This window comes from Salvelinus fontinalis, chromosome 16 (assembly GCF_029448725.1).
Source record: "Salvelinus fontinalis isolate EN_2023a chromosome 16, ASM2944872v1, whole genome shotgun sequence".
NCBI lineage: Eukaryota > Metazoa > Chordata > Actinopteri > Salmoniformes > Salmonidae > Salvelinus > Salvelinus fontinalis.
In genome coordinates this window covers 4,955,350-4,976,189 of record NC_074680.1, presented here as the reverse complement: position 1 = coordinate 4,976,189, position 20,840 = coordinate 4,955,350, and the positions used below count along the sequence as shown (strand labels likewise).

The 20,840-nt window shown below is 39.5% G+C and overlaps 1 pseudogene; it reads right to left on the bottom strand.

Annotated features, from left to right (window-relative positions):
- Positions 1-20,840, bottom strand: part of LOC129813451 (transport and Golgi organization protein 1 homolog) — a 69,028-nt pseudogene that overhangs the window by 35,424 nt on the left and 12,764 nt on the right.

The following is a 20,840-nucleotide window of genomic DNA, read 5'->3' as shown; positions in this document are numbered from 1 at the left end:
AGCTCAGATGAGGATTCTTATCCAGTATTCATCAATAGCCCACGTAGGGATAAAGAGAGCAGACAGAGTAGCACACAACTAGTATCAGATAATAGTGAGGAATGTGGTCAGACTGATAGAAACTTCACTGTGAACGAGTGCCAGCCAGTCCTTAGAGAGAGACCGGAAGGACAGGGGTAAATATGGAAACAGCTGAGGGCTCAGAGACTCAGTCATCTCATGATGAAGTGGACACTGATTCATTGGGGTCACCCATGATCTTTCCCTGCCGTTCAGCCCGGCAGAGGAGGCCCAGAGACGTTCGAACCTATAACACTTTAGGGCTGCCAAGCTCTTATCAGGATACCAACTAGAGATGTTCTGATGTGTATACATTTTCTTGTTTACCTTTACTAATCACAGTGTGATAATATTTAGTGGGGGTTGCGTCTGCCCATAAAGGCAGACTGGACATGTCTAGATAGTTATATGGCTGTTAGGCCAGTTTTTTCTGTTGTTCTCATGACCAGTACTTACATCTTCTGTTTGTTTTGAGGCTGGTGAAATGTTTGGGACAACATTTCGTTTTTGCAGGGGGGGGTGTTGTAAGGGGTCTTAGTATAGTTGTATTCCAGCCACTAGGGGGTACTCTGGTGAAGCCCATGGGAAATAAAGAAATATAGTTTAAGTGAATTGGGAAAAGTAAGAATGAAAAACGAAATAAAGTCTGTAAACGGCTGTTACCTGTGCTGACATGATTAAAAGTGAACTGTACTTTTCGCGTTGTAGTTTATATGATAAGCTCATTGGAAGGGTAACATAAACAGATACATGTGCTGCCTTTCCAACTGATGTGAAGTTCCAACACAAATATTCATTTGAAAAAGCAATAGACTTTCACATTGTAGGTCTGTTGTATAAATAATGTAATCATAATATATGCCATTTAGCAGATGCTTTCATCCAAAGCGATTTACAGTCATTTGCACATCCATTTTACTTATGGGTTGCACCAGGAATCGAACCCACAACCCTGGTGGTGGGATCGGCATTCTCTACACAGGATCATCATTTATAATGTAATATGTGTTTATTACAGTGAATGACATTGATAATACAAGTCTATAGCAGTGTAATAAGTCTTTATAACAATGTACAGCACATCTACCAACGCACTGATGCGTTTCAAGAGCCTAAACTATTTTGTTTCAGAATCCTCAGACCCCTGACAGGGAGTAGCATAGGGGATAGTGCCATCTAGTGGAATGGAAATTAAACTATTATTCCAGATATTATTTAATAAAGAATATTGAAAACCTAAATTACTTTTCAGAGATCAGAGAAACGAAACAGAACACATCTTGAAACAGGGAAATATACTACAATTTGTTATGTGTTCAAGTAAACGATGGACTTATAATTTGAAGCTTTTTGCTCGATTTGGACCCGTTAATGTCGCTGATTTCATGTAGCTCTAATGCGCATCATCTACTAAACAAAATCCCGCAAACGTAAAAGCGCCAGAATTAAACATTGCGAGATTGTAAATATGTGTGAGTCAGAGATTTGAAAGCAGACGCTTTCATCCAAAACGATTTACAGTAATGCGTACATACATTTTACGTATGGGTGGCCAAGGGAAATTAGACTTTTTCAAACATTTTTCGAAGCAATTTTTTACCTCTTTCTTTGTAATACTGTATGTATTCAATCATTTCGAATTGATCACTTCCCAATGGGCACATACATCAATTCAATTTTTATTCCATGTTAGTTCAACGTAATTTCATCGAAAATACATGGAAACAACATTGATGCAAAGTGGGTTTATTGTGTCACAGTGAATTTTATAATCTGCAGTCAATTTCATTATGTTTTCATGTGCCATGATTCTGACATTTGACATATGATCCTCATAGGATTAGGCTAAATAGTTTCAGTGGTGCAGTAAATGTAATCTCAACTTAATACGATGTGCATATGTAACAGTACTCTGCTTGCGTTGTGTACAATCAATCGTCGACACGAACTCCAACGTGTAGCACCAGTCATGGAGATTTATTCTGATAGGAACAGCACAAAATTGCACGTCATGCAATGCACGGCTCACCATCCAACTCTGCACTCACGCACGCTGGTTTGGTGCTTGTTCACTGGGGCATGTAGTTACCAAAATAATACAATTACAATATACAATATAATATCTTTAACAATGTACCTGATAGGAACAGCACAAAATTGCACGTCATGCAATGCACGGCTCACCATCCAACTCTGCACTCACGCACTGTACAAAATATTTGAACCCCCCCCACCAGACTCAGTAAGTTGCTAGCTAGTACTGGCGGGAATTCTTTACAACAAAATGCACAACCAATATTCTCAAAAAAAACACTGCATCTTATGTGTGATGTTCGAATAACATTTACAAACAAATTGATATAAATTGTACGTTTAAATCAGCACTTGGGAGTATAACAATCACTTTTGACGTACAGTGCTTTGCAAACAACAACTTACCGCTGGTTTGGTGCTTGTTCACTGGGACGATTCTAACTGAAACATCCTCCCTCGTAAGCAAGCTACGCAAACCAGCCAATAAGATGCCATGTTGAGTAGGTGAAGGCAAGACAAAACTAAAACCAAAAACCCATTGGCTTAACAATAAAGTGGCAAGGGGAATCACCAATATAACCCTGTTACATGTAGTCAGTAATCAGTAGTGTGAGTGTTTGTGTGCATAAATGTGATAATGAGGGATGTTGAAAGGTGCCAAAGCAACCAAACGGCCACAAAAATGCCACAACCAAAAATCTATAAGTGTGTCTGCATGGAGAGAGTTACCCCAATGAATGGGGAATTGGTGCATTTATCCGGGGACACACCCGGGCCCAGGTGTGTCCCATGTCGCTGACGACCCTCCCAGCCCTGCCCGCCAACATCCTAATAAGGAAAACAAGAGCAAAGCGAAAGAATACGGCAGACAGAGCAGGAGGGTCGTCACAATATGTATAAACTGCACTCCACGCTATTCTACGGTATCGTAGTCACTTTAATTGTGTTTACATACTGCAACACCCATCTCATATGTATATACTGTATTCTATACTATGCCACTGTATCTTCGTCCAATGCCGCTCTGACATACACTGCCGTTCAAAAGTTTGGGGTCACTTAGAAATGTCCTTGTAGTTATAGTTATTAAACCTGCGGATAAAGGATCACAGATTGTAATCATGGACAGAGTACAGTACTTGTTGGAGGCTAACAGGCAATTGAATAACGTGAAAAATGTCCCATTAGACCACTCTATTCAATCTGAGACTCAAAACATGATTAACCTGTTGAGGATGGGGGCGCTGTTGTCACTATTTATGCTAATCGTGTAATTTTTGAAACGGCTTCCCACAAAATTCTTGATCGTACAATATGCATATTATTATTATTATTGGATAGAAAACAGTCTATAGTTTCTATAGGAGTGGAAATTTTGTCTCTAAGTGGAACAGAACCCATTCTACAGCAATTTCCCTGACATGGAGTCAGATTTCAGAAATGTTGGCCCCTGATCTGGAGTCAGTTAAAAGGCCGCAGTTATTGCTATGAGTATACGGACACTGCTTACGTCTTCCCCTGGATGCCTTTACGTGATGACGATTTGAATGGGGTCGATTGCGCGTTCACAGGCACTACAAATTAAAAAACCCTGTAGCTAGGAACTCTTTTCTTGCTGCGTAATGCGCCTGGAGGACATCGACCCGCACTTGTTCCAAGCATTAGTGGAGGGAGTAATATTACTCTGGTCATGTTTCTACTCGTTATGGGAGTTAAAAACATCATAAGGTAGTTAATTTAAAGCGTTTTATAGCAATTTATATCCGTTTAGTGCGATTTTGGGACATTCATTTCTGAAACGCTGTGAATTGCTGGGCACGCTTCCAGTTCATCCCGAACGCAGTTGGCATTTCCACATGGCAAGAGGACAGCTTTCCACCAAAAGACGATTAGACCCAAGAAAGGATCCTTTGCCCAAGATACTGATGGAAGAACAGCTCAAAGTAGGACATTTTTATTATGATAAATCGTGTTTGTCGAAAAATGTTAGTGGCTTAGGACGCCATGTTTTTTGACGTAGCTTCGCTTGGCGCAAACTGTATTGAAAAGTAAGGATAATTTAAAAAATGTAATTCCGCGATTGTATTAAGAATTAAATTGTCTATCAATCCCTGTCCACCCTATATTTTTTAGTCACGTTTATGAGTATTTATGTATAAGAGTAGATCACTGTCTAATATGGCGCACGGACATTTTCTCACCAGCTGGGCTACATTTCACATTGTCTAACCATGATTTTGGTGGCTAAATATAAACATTTTCGATCAAACTCTATATGGATTGTGTAATATGATGTTACAGGAGTGTCATCTGAAGAATTCTGAGAAGGTTAGTGAAAAAATTAATATCTTTTGGCGATGTTGACTTTTATCGCTCACTTTGGCTAGAATCAATGCTGGGCTGCTATGTGCTATGTGCTATGCTAATATAACGATTTATTGTGTTTTCGCTGTAAGACACTTAGAAAATCTGAAATATTGTCTGTATTCACAGGATCTGTGTCTTTCGATTCGTGTATGCTGTGTATTTTTACGAAATGTTTGATGATTAGTAGTTAGGTAAACACGTTGCTCATTGTAATTATTCTAGTCCATTTGTGATGGTGGGTGCAATTGTAAACTATGCCATCTACCTGAAATATGCACTTTTTTCTAACAAAACCTATCCCATACCATAAATATGTTATCAGACTGTCATCTAATGAGTTTTTTTGTTGGTTAGGGGCTATAAATATCTTAGTTTAGCCCCCCCCCCCCCCCACCCACACTGATTAGCATCGCGTCACAATTAAATAGTAGCATCTAAATATCATTAAATCACAAGTCCAAGACACCTAATGAAAGATACAGATCCTGTGAATAAAGCCACCATTTCAGATTTTTTAAATGTTTTACAGGGAAGACAAAATATGTAAATCTATTAGCTAACCACGTTAGCAAAAGACACCACTTTTCTAACTCCATCAGTTTCTTACTCCATCAGGTGCTATCACCAATTCGGCTAAACTAAGATATTGATAGCCACTAACCAAGAAAAAACCTCATCAGATGACAGTCTGATAACATATGTATGGTATGGGATAGGTTTTGTTAGAAAAATGTGCATATTTCAGGTAGCTGGCATAGTTTACAATTGCACCCACCGTCACAAATGGACTAGAATAATTACAATGAGCAACGTGTTTACCTAACTACTAATCATCAAACATTTCGTAAAAATACACAGCATACACTAATCGAAAGACACAGATCCTGTGAATACAGACAATATTTCAGATTTTCTAAGTGTCTTACAGTGAAAACACAATAAATCGTTATATTAGCATACCACATATGCAAACGTTACCAGAGCATTGATTCTAGCCAAAGTGAACGATAACGTAAACATCGCCAAAATATATTATTTTTTTCACTAACCTTCTCAGAATTCTTCAGATGACACCCCTGTAACATCACATTTGTAAAGGCAGTCAATGTTGTTCTCCCCCTTAGACGAGAAGGAGCATGGATAGGACCAAGATGCGGATTGAGGGAAATAAGCCATCTTTTAATGAAAAACAGCAAACAAGACACTACAAACTACAAAACAACAAACGTGACTAACCTTCAACTGTCCTGTGAGGACACAGGAACAAACACCCACAAAACACCAGTGAAACCCTGGCTGCCTTTGTATGACTCTCAATTAGAGACAAACAATACACACCTGTCTCCAATTGAGAATCATACCAGGCCGAACACAAAACCCCACATAGAAATACAAACATAGACAAACCCACCCAACTCACGCCCTGACCAACTAAAATGAATACAAAACAAAGGAAAACAGGTCAGGAACGTGACAACATTACAACATACATATACAGTTTGTTCGAAAATGTGCATATTTAGCCACCAAAATCATGGTTAGACAATGAGAAATGTAGCCCAGCTGGTGAGAAAATGTCCGTGCGCCATATTAGACAGTGATCTACTCGTATACATAAATACTCATAAACGTGACTAAAAAATATAGGGTGGACAGCGATTGATAGACAATTTAATTCTTAATACAATCGCGGAATTACATTTTTTTAATTATCCTTACTTTTCAATACAGTTTGCGCCAAGCGAAGCTACGTCAAAAAACATGGCGTCCTAAGCCACTAACATTTTTCGACAGAAACACGATTTATCATAATAAAAATTTCCTACTTTGAGCTGTTCTTCCATCAGTATCTTGGGCAAAGAATCCTTTCTTGGGTCTAATCGTCTTTTGGTCGAAAGCTGTCCTCTTGCCATGTAGAAATGCCCATTTCGTTCGGCATGAACTGGAAGCGTGCCCAGAGATTCACAGCGTCTCAGAAATAAATGTCCCAAAATCGCACTAAACGGATATAAATTGCTATAAAACGCTTTAAATTAACTACCTTATGATGTTTTTAACTCCTATAACGAGTGAAAAGATGACCGGAGAAATATAACAGGCTAAACTAACGCTTGGAACAGGAGAGGGTCGGTGTCCTCCACGCGCGTTACGCAGCAAGAAAAGACTTGCTAGCCTCAGGGTTTTTTCATTTGTAGTGCCTGTGAACGCGCAATCGACCCCATTGGAATCGTCATCACGTAAAGGCATCCAGGGGAAGACGTAAGCAGTGTCCGTATAGTCATAGCAAAAACAGTGCCCTTTTAACTGACTTCAGAACAGTGGCCAACATTTCTCAAATCTGACTCCATGTCAGGGAAATTGCTGTAGAATGGGCTCTGTTCCACTTAGAGACAAAATTTCAACTCCTATAGAAACTATAGACTGTTTTCTATCCAATAATAATAATAATATGCATATTGTACGATCAAGGATTTTGTGGGAAGCCGTTTCAAAAATTACCCAATTAGCATAAATAGTCTAAACAGCGCCCCCATCCCCAACAGGTTAAGAGGAAGGTTCTTTAACTTGTTATGGCTGCAGGGGGCGTATTGAAAAACTGGAAAATATGTGCCCATTTTTAAACAGCCTCTTAATCAATTTTTGCTCTTACAATATGCATATTATTACTACTATTGGATAGAAAACAGTCTCTAGTTTCTAAAAACGTTTGAATTATTTCTCTAAGTGGAACAGAACTATTTTTACAGCCCATTTCCTATCCGGAAGTGAGATTTCCAAAATCGATGTCTCTCTTCAAGACCTTGTCTATAAAAGGGCAAGTCACTTAGGACTATAGAAACACGTCATACGCCTTCCCCTGGGTGTCATGCGGAAGTGAGAGCAGAAAGGACTTGAATATCTCGTCCTGGGATGGAACACAACCTCTTGGAGTGAGACTTGCGCACTTTATTTTTTTTTCTGGGCGCGAAGTAGGACCTGGACTCGGCTCCTGGAAAACGCTCGTTAAAGGTGAATATGATCTCCGGCTTCGATTTTATTTGATACATGTCACAATATCATCCTAAAGTATGTTTTTTCAATATAGTTTAATTGTATTATTGAAATTTATTCTGGACTTTAGACGTGATGCGACGCAAGAATTTTGTCAAGATGGAGAGGTTAGCGTCGCACTGCCAGTGTGCTTGCTAATTCAAGAGGGAAATCGTTCGTTCTGGATCGAAATAAAGACGTTTCTGAACTAAGGACCCCTTGGAGAACATTCTGATGGAAGATCAACAAAGATAAGGACCCAATTTGGGATGCTTTTCATATATCTGTCGAACTGTGCTATGCTACCGTTTGACTAGAATCAATGCTGCTGTGTGCTAGCTAATGTAGTAAGCTAATATAACGATATATTGTGTTTTCGCTGTAAAACACTTCAAAAATCGGAAATATTGGCTCTATTCACAAGATCTTTGTCTTTCATTAGCTATCCACCATATATTTTTCTGAAATGTTTTATGATGTGTAATTAGTAGTTGACGTTGGTGTCTGTATTTTCTCTGGCTACTCCCGTGCGATTTCTGACTGTAGCTATGATGGTAGCAGTAATGTAAAACTGATTTATAGCTAAAATATGCACATTTTTTGAACAAAACATAGATTTATTGTGAAACATGTTATAGGACTGTCATCTGAGGTAGTTTTTTCTAGGTTATTTAGGTTGGTTCTAGGTTAGTTAGGTTGGCTTGTGCATGCTACTTGCATCCTACTTGTGCTGTGAAAAATGTCTGTCCTCTTTTTTATTTGGTGGTGAGCTAACATAAATATATGTGGTGTTTTCTCTGTAAAACATTAAAAAAATCGGACATGTTGGCTGGATTGACAAGATGTTTATCTTTCAAATGCTGTATTGGACTTGTTAATGTGTGAAAGTTAAATATTTTAAAAAAAAATGATTTTGAATTTCGCGCCCTGCACTTGAGCTGGATGTTGTCATAAGTGTACCGACGTCAGGACAGTCTGCCTAAAAGGTTAAACTTTGCTCAGCCTATGTTGGCACTCGGACTTGTCCAAGTCCCTTTGTGCTCTCCTCTGTCCGCATCTGGTTGTTGGGTAGATTAGATCCGTCTTGTGTCTTCCCGTCGATTCTACACTCAAACAGTTCCTAATATGGTATTGTCCAGTGCCCTACCCTCCCTGGTTGGCTTAGAGATATGCACCCCTCCCCTCTCCAGATTGACCACAGCTTGTATAGCCTGTCCCTCTATGTTGATCAGTCTTTACACACACATCTGTATTGTTTGTGTGTATGTGTAACAAAACAATATTCATCTTCAAACAATATGGTAGCGGGCTATAGTGTATAAACATAAATCCTAACAGATTACTCACTGGGGCCTGTAGAATCTATATATGGTGTTATTTTATGGGGGACTGAGGTCTTTGGCAACACTTTCTACTCCACCCAGTCCATAGCCTCCAATACAATACACTATAGAGTACCACAGTATGAGTCATAATACCCATAAAATAAATTGTTCCAATAGTTTTTCCCTTACTGGATTATAGAAACACTTAAAATAACGTCTGTGTTTCGTGTAGGCTTACCTTTGAGTGACGTTTTGATAACCGTGTAAATCTCTCTAGGTCCAGGACAAGCTGACTTATCAATATATTCGCTTGTATTTACCCTTAAAAATTAAATGCTAATTAGCTGCTAATGTGGCTATCATAAAGAACTAAAAATGCCATGAATGATCTGGATGAGACTGCCGAATCGAGACAAAGGTAAGAATCTCTTGATTAACTATATCTAATGTTAGCAAAATGTAGTAATGAGTACATTTCTTTAAATTGACAATTCTGTGAACTGTTTTGTGCAAGTTTTAAATTGACACAATATACCTGTTTGCAAAGGTCAGCTAGAGATGACGTGCAGGAGCTTGCAGGGATTTGTAGTCTTGCATGTCTACTTTGACGCTAATTAGCATTTTCGAATCTGAGAGTAAATAAGCCGAATATATTGATGAAAGTCACCTTGTCCAAGAGTGATTATCAAAACGTCATGCCAGGGTAAGTCTATACGAAACACAGCCCTTAAGTGTTTCTAAAATTCCTTAAGAGTGTCTGAGCTTAAGGTGGGTGTATTCTCCCCCAAAGCTATAGATTGGGCCAGGGGCCCAAACCCATTCCTTGTAGGAAGCGTCATCTTCTACCACCATAAAAAAATAATCGCAAACAACAATGTTGTCCCAACTGAGTCTCACTACACCACAGACCGTTTTAAAATCTAAGACAAAGGGGAAGAAAAAATTAAAGAGAATATATATAATTTTTTTCATAAAAGACAAAACATACAACCGATTAAAATCATGAGAGTCCCTTGATGTTATCCTACCAACAAATTATTTGGTAATGGTTCACCAACCAAAAGAGATTGTCCATGAAATCCACAATGTTCAAGGTTAAACCGTGCTCAGCCTCTACTATGATAGGCCAACGGACGGGTTGGAACTAAAGCTGTCATAGTATAAAAACTGTTATATGAGCACATTCCACAGTTCTCTGTTCTACCCTGCGCGGAGATACAGTGAACCCGTATATACGAAAATTGCATTTATCTTTTATCGCTTGAGTTTAATTAAAATACTTAAAGTATATTCGGTGACTCTGAATCACATTTTGTCCTGATACCAGATTTGAACTGATGCAAATCTCTTTCAAATCCCAACATCACTTTTACTTTGGCACCTAGAATAGTTTTCTCCCTATAAACCAAATATGTATTTCATATACAGTGTATTCCATTGGAGGCCTTTATTTGACCTTGGAACATGTGTTGAACCCCAAATTGAATGCAAATATTACTTAAAAATGAAGAAATATGAATCATTGTTAATGTTAAGACAATTTTTTTTGTCATGAATAATTAATGGCATTTAATCTCCATAGACAACCATTGGCAGTAGAATGGCCTTACTGAAGAGCTCAGTGACTTTCAATGTGGCACCACCATAGGATGCCACCTTTCCAACAAGTCAGTTTGTCAAGTTTCTGCCCTGCTAGAGCTGCCAACTGTAAGTGCTGTTATTGTGAAGTGGAAACATATTGGAGCAGCAACGGCTCAGCTGCGAAGTGGTAGCCCACAAGCTCACAGACAACTGCCGAGTGCTGAAGCGTATAGCTCGTAGAAATCATCCTCAGTTACAACCCTCACTACCGAGTTCCAAACTGCCTCTGAAAGCAACTTCAGCACAAGAACTGTTCGTCGGAAGCTTCATGAAATGGGTTTCCATGGCAGAGCAGCCACACACAAGCCTAAGATCCCCGAGCGCGGTTCTAAGCGTCGGCTGGAGTAGTGTAAAGCTCGCTGTCATTGAACTCTGGAGCAGTGGAAACGCATTCTCGGGAGTGATGAATCACGCTTTAACCATCTAGCAGTCCGATGAACGATCTGGGTTTGGCGAATGCCAGGAGAACAGTACCTGCCCGATTGCATAGTGTCAACTGGAAAGTGGAGGCGGAATAATGGTCTGGGGTTGTTTTTCATGGTTTGGGGTAGGCCCCTTAGTTCCAGTGAAGAGATCTTAGCGCTACAGCATATATATATATCTATACATAAGATGCTCTTATTAAGCAGTAGCAATGTCTGTTGTTTCATTAGAGACACCCCATGAGACTGGCTTTCAGAAGACCACAAGGAACTGGACTCCTGATCCATCCCTGTAGTATAATTGATAACTATTGCTATAAATGCTAAAAATACAATCTTACTGAAACGTATATCACTTTTGGTCTATCCCTCTGTACTGGTATGTCTCTACTACTTTTACCACTCCTCCCCTTAATCAATTTTTTCTCTCCTTTCGTCACTGCCTCAGCATATGACAATGTCTGCACTACCCTGGAAACCTCAACCTACCTCTCCTGCATGGGACAATTCTGATCCCCAGCTCCATGGGCACCCGCACAATTAACACATTCCACTACTTTCCCCAATACTCCACATTCCTATGTCTCATGCCCTTCTGCACGTCCCACTCAGGTAACATACACATAAACATTTATAATATTGTATATGGACATCTCTCAACTTTTTTTTTCTCCCTACCTCTCTCGCTCTTCCTCTGTGTCTGTAAATATCTCCCTCTCTGTGTCTGTCTGGTTGGTCTCTGGGGAGGAGGCTTTCAAGTTTGTACATCTGGGCGGCTCTATGAGAAAGAAGAGAAAGGTACCCCAGAATGACCCACCCGTCAGCCTGTTGAACAAGCAGCTTTCATTAAAAACTGGAGGGAAGCTTGGCCTTACGCAACTTTGTGGCAACTTACGCACTACCCTCTGTAGTGCCTTGCGGTCGAAGGCCGAGCTGTAAGGCAGTGATGCAACCAGTCAGGATGCTCTCGATGGTGCAGCTGTTAAACTTTTCAGGATCTGAGGACCCATGCCAAATCTTTTCAGTCTCCTGAGGGGGAATAGGTTTTGTCGTGCCCTCTTCGCGACTATCTTGGTGTGCTTGGACCATGTTAGTTTGTTGGTGATGTGGACACCAAGGAGCTTGAAGCTCTCAACCTGCACCATTACAGCCCCGTCGATGAGAATGGGGGTGTGTGGTCCTCCTTTTCCTGTAGTCCACATTCATCTCCTTTGTCTTGAGTATTCATCTAATTAAGTGTGTATGTGAACATGTTCCGGCTCGCCAGCCAATTATCATATTGATGAAAATCCAGTGTCTGTGTTATGACTAACGTATGTTGTTACACTCATTCAGTTTTTTTATGATTTCTAATTCTTAACCTTCTATGAAATGCATTTAATTCTGTAACACAACCGTGTCAGTGAATCACAGGAAGATTTTGTCAGAGTTGTCAGATGTTCCAAGGCTGTGACAATTGGCTCAAATCTATTCATGTCTTCAGCAAATTCTTGAACATTTCAATATTTTCCATCTTCTTTTGATCCTTTAGTGCACACAATCTCAGGAGGAGTTCACGTTGGAAGATCTGAAGAAACTGGAAATTAGTATGTATACTAGGAAGAATATGATTTCGTCAACATCTGAATGCTTTTTTCATCATTAGTTGAATGTTTTTGGCTATGTAATGTGTTAACTTCTTCTGGCTGCAAGCCCGAAGCCGGGCACAATATGACAACAGCCACTTCAAGTGCAGGGCGCGAAATTCAAAATATATTATTTAGAAATATTTAACTTTCACACATTAACAAGTCCAATACAGCATATGAAAGATAAACATCTTGTGAATCCAGCCAACATGTCCAATTTTTAAAATGTTTTACAGCGAAAACACCACATATATTTATGTTAGCTCACCACCAAATACAAAAAAGGACAGACATTTTTCACAGCACAGGTAGCATGCACAAAGCCAACCTAACTAACCAAGAACCAACCAAACTAACCAAGAAACAACTTCATCAGATGACAGTCTTATAACATGTTATACAATAAATCTATGTTTTGTTGGAAAAATGTGCATATTTGAGGTATAAATCAGTTTTACATTGCAGCTACCATCACAGCTACCGTCACAAATAGGACCGAAGCAGCCAGAGTAATTACAGACACCAACGTCAAATACCTAAATACTCATCATAAAATATTTCTGAAAAATCGTTGGTGTATAGCAAATTAAAGACAAACATCTTGTGAATCCAGCCAATATTTCAGATTTTTTAAGTGTTTAACAGCGAAAACACAATATAGCATTATATTAGCTTACTACAATAGCCTACCACGCTACCATATTCATTCATCAAGGCACGTTAGCGATAGCAATAGGCACGTTAGCGATAGCGAATAAACCAGCAAAAGATATATAATTTTTGATTAACCTTGATAACCTTCATCAGATGTCATTCCTATAACATCAGGTTATACATACACTTATGTTTTGTTCGAAAATGTGCATATTTAGAGCTGAAATCAGTGGTTATACATTGTGTTAACGTAGCATCTTTTTCCCAGAATGTGCGGATATTTTTATGGCACTCAACTATTCTGACCAAATAACTATACATAAACGTTACTAAAAAATACATGTTGTATAGGAAATGATAGATACACTAGTTCTTAATGCAATCGCCGTGTTAGAATTCTAAAAATAACTTCGTTACGACATCCAGCTTAGGTATAGCGGGAGAGTACCCAAAATCTGGGCGCAAACGACTATTTCACATGTTCGACAGATATATGAAATAGCATCATAAAATGGGTCCTACTTTTGATGATCTTTCATCAGAATGTTGTACAAGGGGGCCTTTATTGTTGTTTGGATTTAGAATGTCCTCTTCTCCAGTCAATTAGCACGGAAAGCTAGCAAAGTGACGCTAAGCTCTCCTTCCTGAACAAAGGCACACAACGCAACACGCCTAACGTCCCGAAAACATTTCAATAATCTAATAAAACTATATTGAAAAAACATACTTTACGATGATATTGTCACATGTATCAAATAAAATCAAAGCCGGAGATATTAGTCGTCCATAACGACAGCTTATCAGAAGGCAAATCCAGGTCCCTTCACGCGCTCTCCAGAAAACAGGAAACTGGTGACACGTCATGCCGAAAGCTATTATTCGACCCCAGATCAAGTTACACACTCCATTTCTTCTCTCACTGCCTGTCGACATCTAGTGGAAGAGGTATGAAGTGCATGTATTCTAATAAATATCAAGGACATTAATAGGCAGGCTGTAGAACAGAGCATCGATTTCAGATTTTCCACTTCCTGTCAGGAAGTTTGCTGCAAAATGAGTTCTGTTTTACTCACAGATATAATTCAAACGGTTTTAGAAACCGAGAGTTTAGAGAGTGTTTTCTATCCAATAGTAATAATAATATGCATATTGTACGAGCAAGAATTGAGTACGAGGCCGTTTGAAATGGGCACCTTTTATCCAGCTACTCAATACTGCCCCTGCAGCCCAAACAGGTTAATTGTGCTTTTCTCTCAACAGTTATCAAGAGTATTTTGACAGCTTTGTACACTTTTGGCATTCTCTCAACCAGCTTCATGAGGTAGTCACCTGGAATGCATTTCAATTAACAGGTGTGCCTTGTTAAAAGTTACATTTGTGGAATTTCTTTGCTTCTTAATGCATTTGAGCCAATCAGTTGTGTTGTGACAAGGTAGGGGTGGTATAAAGAAGATGGTCTTTTACAAAATAGGGCTAAGTCCATATTATGGCAAGAACAGCTCAAAGAAGCAAAAAGAAATGACAGTCCATTACTTTAAGACATGAAGATCAGTCAATCTGGAAAATTTGGAGTTCAAGTGACAGACACATCTCAACATCAACTGTTCAGAGGAGACCACGTGAATCAGGCCTTCATGGTCGAATTGCTGCAAAGAAACAACTACTAAAAGGACCCCCATAAGAAGAGACTTACTTGGGCCAAAAAACAAGAGCAATGGAGATGAGACTGACGGAAATCTGTCCTTTGGTCTGAAGAGTACAAATTTGAGAGTTTTGGTTCCAACCTTCGTGTCTTGCTGAGACACAGAGTAGGTGAACGAATGATCTCCATATGTGTGGTTCCCACCGTGGAGCATGGAGGTGGTGTGGTGTGATGGTGCTTTGCTGGTGACACTGTCTGTGATTTATTTAGAATTCAAGGGACACTTAACCAGCATGGCTACCACAGCATTCTGCAGTGATACGCCATCCCATCTGGTTTGCGCTTAGTGGGACTATCATTTGTTTTTCAACAGGACAATGACCCAACACACATCCAGGCTGTGTGAGGGCTATTTGACCAAGGAGAGTGATGAGTGCTGCATCAGATGGCCTGGCCTCCACAATCACCCAACCTCAACCCAATTGAGTTGGTTTGGATGAGTTGGACCCCAGAGTGTAAGAAAAGCAGCAAACAAGAGCACAGCATGTGGGAACTCCTTCAAGACTGTTGGAAAAGCATTTCAGGTGAAGCTGGTTCTGACTGGTACGTACGTGTATATACAGTTGAAGTCAGAAGTTTACATACAGCTAGGTTGAAGTCATTAAAACTCGTTTTTCAACCACTCCACAAATGTCTTGTTTACAAACCATAGTTTTGGCAAATCGGTTAGGATTACGTTCATCTCTAGTAGACAGAACACGTCTCCTTTCTGAGCAGTATAACGGCTGCGTGGTTCGATTACAGGCTCAAAATGGCCAGAAACAAATACTTTTCTTCTGAAAGGCCAGCATCCCGGAGTCGCCTCTCCACTGTTGACATTGAGACTGGTGTTTTGCAGGTACTATTTAACTTCTTGGAACTATAGGGGGTGCTGTTCCGCATTAGCATATTTGTGTCTCCAAATTAAACTGCCTCGTGCTAAATTCTTGATCGTACAATATGCATATTATTGTTATTATTGGATAGAAAACACCTTCTAGTTTCTATAGAAGTTGGAATTTTGTCTCTGAGTGGTACAGAACAATTTCTACAGCACTTTTCATGACAGGGTTCAGATTTCAGAAATTTTTACCTCTGATCTGGGGTCTGTTTTTAAGGCGACAGTGAATGCTATGAAGAAACCGACACTGCCTACGTCTTCCTCTGGGTGTCTGTACGTCATCACGTTTTCAATGGAATCGATGGGACATTCACAGCCATTATAAAAGACCAAAATGTATAGAGACCGCCCTTTCTCGTCGTGCGCCTGAAGCGTGAAGGACATCGGACCTGCCTCGTTCCAAATCGTTTTTTAACCAGCAATATTTCTCCGGTCATGTTTTTACTCGTTATAGGTGTTAAAAACATCATAATGTAGTTAATTTGAACCGTTTTATAGCAATTTATATCCGTTTAGTGCGATTTTGAGGAATTTATTTGTTGTGCACTCTGAAACTTTGGACACGTTTTGGGGTGTCGGTCGTTGGTGGTGGACATTTCGAAGGACAGAGGACATCTATCGACCAAAAGACGTTTATAACATAGAAAGGATACATTGCCCAAGAATCTGATGGAAGAACAGCTCAAAGTAAGCAATATTTAATATGATAAATCGTGTTTCTGTCGAAATATTTTAAACGCATATTTCGCCATTTTGTTTGGTATAGCTTCACTTGGCGAACCCTGTATTGAAAAGTAAGGATAATTTTAAAAATGTAAATCAGCGGTTGCATTAAGAACTAATTTGTCTTTCGATTCCTGTAAACCCTGTATTTTTTAGTCAAGTATATGATTAGCTTTCAATTAAACTAGATCACTCTGATAGATGACGTCAGACATATTGAGGCTTGATTTCCTAGTATTTTTATTGTGTAACCACGGTTTTGTATGGCTAAATATGCACCTTTTCGAACAAACTGTATGTGTATATTGTAAAATGATGTTACAGGAGTGTCATCGGAAGAATTCTGAGAAGGTTAGTGAAAAAATTAATATATTTTGGCGATGTTGACTTTTATCGCTCACTTTGGCTAGAATCAATGCTGGGCTGCTATGTGCTATGTGCTATGCTAATATAACGATTTATTGTGTTTTCGCTGTAAGACACTTAGAAAATTTGAAATATTGTCTGTATTCACAGGATCTGTGTCTTTCGATTAGTGTATGCTGTGTATTTTTACGAAATGTTTGATGATTAGTAGTTAGGTAAACACGTTGCTCATTGTAATTATTCTAGTCCATTTGTGACGGTGGGTGCAATTGTAAACTATGTCAGCTACCTGAAATATGCACATTTTTCTAACAAAACCTATCCCATACCATAAATATGTTATCAGACTGTCATCTGATGAGTTTTTTTCTTGGTTAGGGGCTATAAATATCTTAGTTTAGCCGAATTGGTGATAGCTACTGGTGTTGGTGGACAAATAAAAGATGGTGGATTATGCTAATGTGTTTTTAGCTAATAGATTTACATCTTTACATATTGTGTCTTCCCTGTAAAACATTTTAAAAATCTGAAATGGTGGCTTTATTCACAAGATCTGTATCTTTCATCTGGTGTCTTGGACTTGTGATTTAATGATATTTAGATGCTACTATCTACTTGTGAAGCTATGCTAGCTATGCTAAACAGTGTGTGGGGGGTGGGGGGTGCTCCCGGATCCGGGTTTCTGAGGCAGTAGAGGTTAATGAAGTTGCCAGTTCCTCAACGTGTGAGGCGTCTGTTTCTCAAACTAGACACTAATGTACTTGTCTTCTTGCTCAGTTGTGAACCGGGGCCTCCCACTGCTCTTTCTATTCTGGTTAGAGCCAGTTTGCGCTGTTTTGTGAAGAGAGTAGTACACAGCGTTGTGCGAGATATTCAGTGTCTTGACAATTTCTCACAAGGAATAGCCTTCATTTCTCAGAACAAGAATAGACTGACGAGATTCAGAAGAAAGTGCTTTATTTCTGGCCATTTTGAGCCAGTAATCAAACCCACAAATGCTGATGCTCAGATACTCAACTAGTCAAAAAGGAAGCCAATTTTATTACTTCTTAAATCAGGACAACAGTTTTCAGCTGTGCTAACATACTTGCAAACGGGTTTTCTAAAGATCAATTAGCCTTTTAAAATTATACACTTGGATTAGCTAACACGACGTGCCATTGTAACACAGGAGTGATGGTTGCTGATAATGGCCTCTGTACGCCCATGTAGATATTCCATTTTTATAAAATTAAAAAATAAAAGCCGTTTCCAGCTACAATAGTCATTTACACATTAACCTGTTGAGGCTGGGGGCGCTGTTGTCACTATTTATGCTAATCGTGTAATTTTTGAAACGGCTTCCCACAAAATTCTTGATCGTACAATATGCATATTATTATTATTATTGGATAGAAAACAGTCTATAGTTTCTATAGGAGTCGAAATTTTGTCTCTAAGTGGAACAGAACCCATTCCACAGCAATTTCCCTGACATGGAGTCAGATTTCAGAAATGTTGGCCCCTGATCTGGAGTCAGTTAAAAGGCCGCAGTTATTGCTATGAGTATACGGACACTGCTTACGTCTTCCCCTGGATGCCTTTACGTGATGACGATTTGAATGGGGTCGATTGCGTGTTCACAGGCACTACAAATTAAAAAACCCTGTAGCTAGTCACTCTTTTCTTGCTGCGTCATGCGCCTGGAGGACATCGACCCGCACTTGTTCCAAGCATTAGTGGAGGGAGTAATATTACTCTGGTCATGTTTCTACTCGTTATGGGAGTTAAAAACATCATAAGGTAGTTAATTTAAAGCGTTTTATAGCAATTTATATCCGTTTAGTGCGATTTTGGGACATTTATTTCTGAAACGCTGTGAATTGCTGGGCACGCTTCCAGTTCATCCCGAACGCAGTTGGCATTTCCACATGGCAAGAGGACAGCTTTCCACCAAAAGACGATTAGACCCAAGAAAGGATCCTTTGCCCAAGATACTGATGGAAGAACAGCTCAAAGTAGGACATTTTTATTATGATAAATCGTGTTTCTGTCGAAAAATGTTAGTGACTTAGGACGCCATGTTTTTTGACGTAGCTTCGCTTGGCGCAAACTGTATTGAAAAGTAAGGATAATTTAAAAAATGTAATTCCGCGATTGTATTAAGAATTAAATTGTCTATCAATCGATGTCCACCCTATAGTTTTTAGTCACGTTTATGAGTATTTATGTATAAGAGTAGATCACTGTCTAATATGGCGCACGGACATTTTCTCACCAGCTGGGCTACATTTCACATTGTCTAACCATGATTTTGGTGGCTAAATATGCACATTTTCGAACAAACTGTATATGTATGTTGTAATGTGATGTTACAGGGGTGTCACCTGAAGAATTCTGAGAAGGTTAGTGAAAAAAATAATATATTTTGGCGATGTTGACGTTATCGCTCTCTTTGGCTAGAATCAATGCTGGGCTGCTATGTGCTATGTGCTATGCTAATATAACGATTTATTGTGTTTTCGCTGTAAGACACTTAGAAAATCTGAAATATTGTCTGTATTCACAGCATCTGTGTCTTTCGATTAGTGTATGCTGTGTATTTTTACGAAATGTTTGATGATTAGTAAGTAGGTAAACACGTTGCTCTATGTAGTTATTCTAGTCCATTTGTGACGGTGGGTGCAATTGTAACCTATGCCATCTACCTGAAATATGCAAATTTTTCTAACAAAACTAACAAAACCTATCCCATAACATAAATATGAGTTTTTTTCTTGGTTAGGGGCTATAAATATCTTAGTTTAGCCGAATTGGTGATAGCTACTGGTGTTGGTGGACAAATAAAAGATGGTGGATTATGCTAATGTGTTTTTAGGTAATAGATGTACATCTTTACATATTGTGTCTTCCCTGTAAAACATTTTAAAAATCGGACATGTTGGCTGGATTCACAAGATCTGTGTCTTTCATTAGCTGTATTGGACTTTAATGTGTGAAAGTTAAATATTTAAAAAAAATATTTTTTTTGAATTTCGCGGCTCAGCCTTTTCAGTGGGGGTGGGGGGGGAGTGCCGCTAGCGGCACCCTCAGCCTAGACAGGTTAATGTATACAATGTATTTCTGATCAATTTGATGTTATTTTAAATGGATAAAAATAAATGCTTTTCTTTCAAAAACAAGGACGTTTCTATGTGACCCCAAACTTTTGAACGGTAGTGTATATTTTAAATATATATATATACAAATGTATGGAATGCAGTAATCCCACAAGGGAAAGCAAAGGCTGAAGCTTTAGTAACCCAACAAGTTGCCACACACATATGATCTCACAACAGCTGAACACAACAAAAACACCACCATAGTACTGAAAGAGCAAGAGGGATGCAAGAGCGGTTATTCCAAATTGTGAAAGCAAACGGAGGCATGGGAACATTCTGGATCGTCTGGACACGCAAACACAGGTGAGAAAGATGGGTATGGCAGTAGAGGGAGAAAAGATGGCAGTGAAAGAGACAGGAAAGAATGTCTTCGAAAATCAGAGAGGATGTAATTAGAAGACAAACATTAGGAAGAGGAAAAGGTCAGAGGTGGGTACCAACTAGGAGCAGGATGAGAGCAGTAGGAAGAAAAATAAGGGAAATTATTTAAACACCACAGCGGAGGTAAAGACAGGGAAAAAGGAAAGGTGAAAAAGAAAGCGGGGAGTCAGGGCATACATGGGTGAACAAGGGAGGGGGTGGTTGATTGGCTGAGGGATGGAACTGCTCGGCCAATCAGCAGGACCAAGGCTGTCGGGGCGGGGGTTCAGGAGACTCACGATAGGGCTCGTCCCTTCGCCCCACAGGGCGAGGGGGAGCACCCGTGAACTTCTATCATGAGAGTGGGGGAAGGGGCACCTCCACTCACAGGTGAGGGCCCGTACGAATCACCTGTTTAGCAAAACCATTTAACAACAAAACACTCAGGCAAATACCACTCTCAGTCTCTCCACATTGGACCAGCTACAAGGAATTCAAATCAAAACCC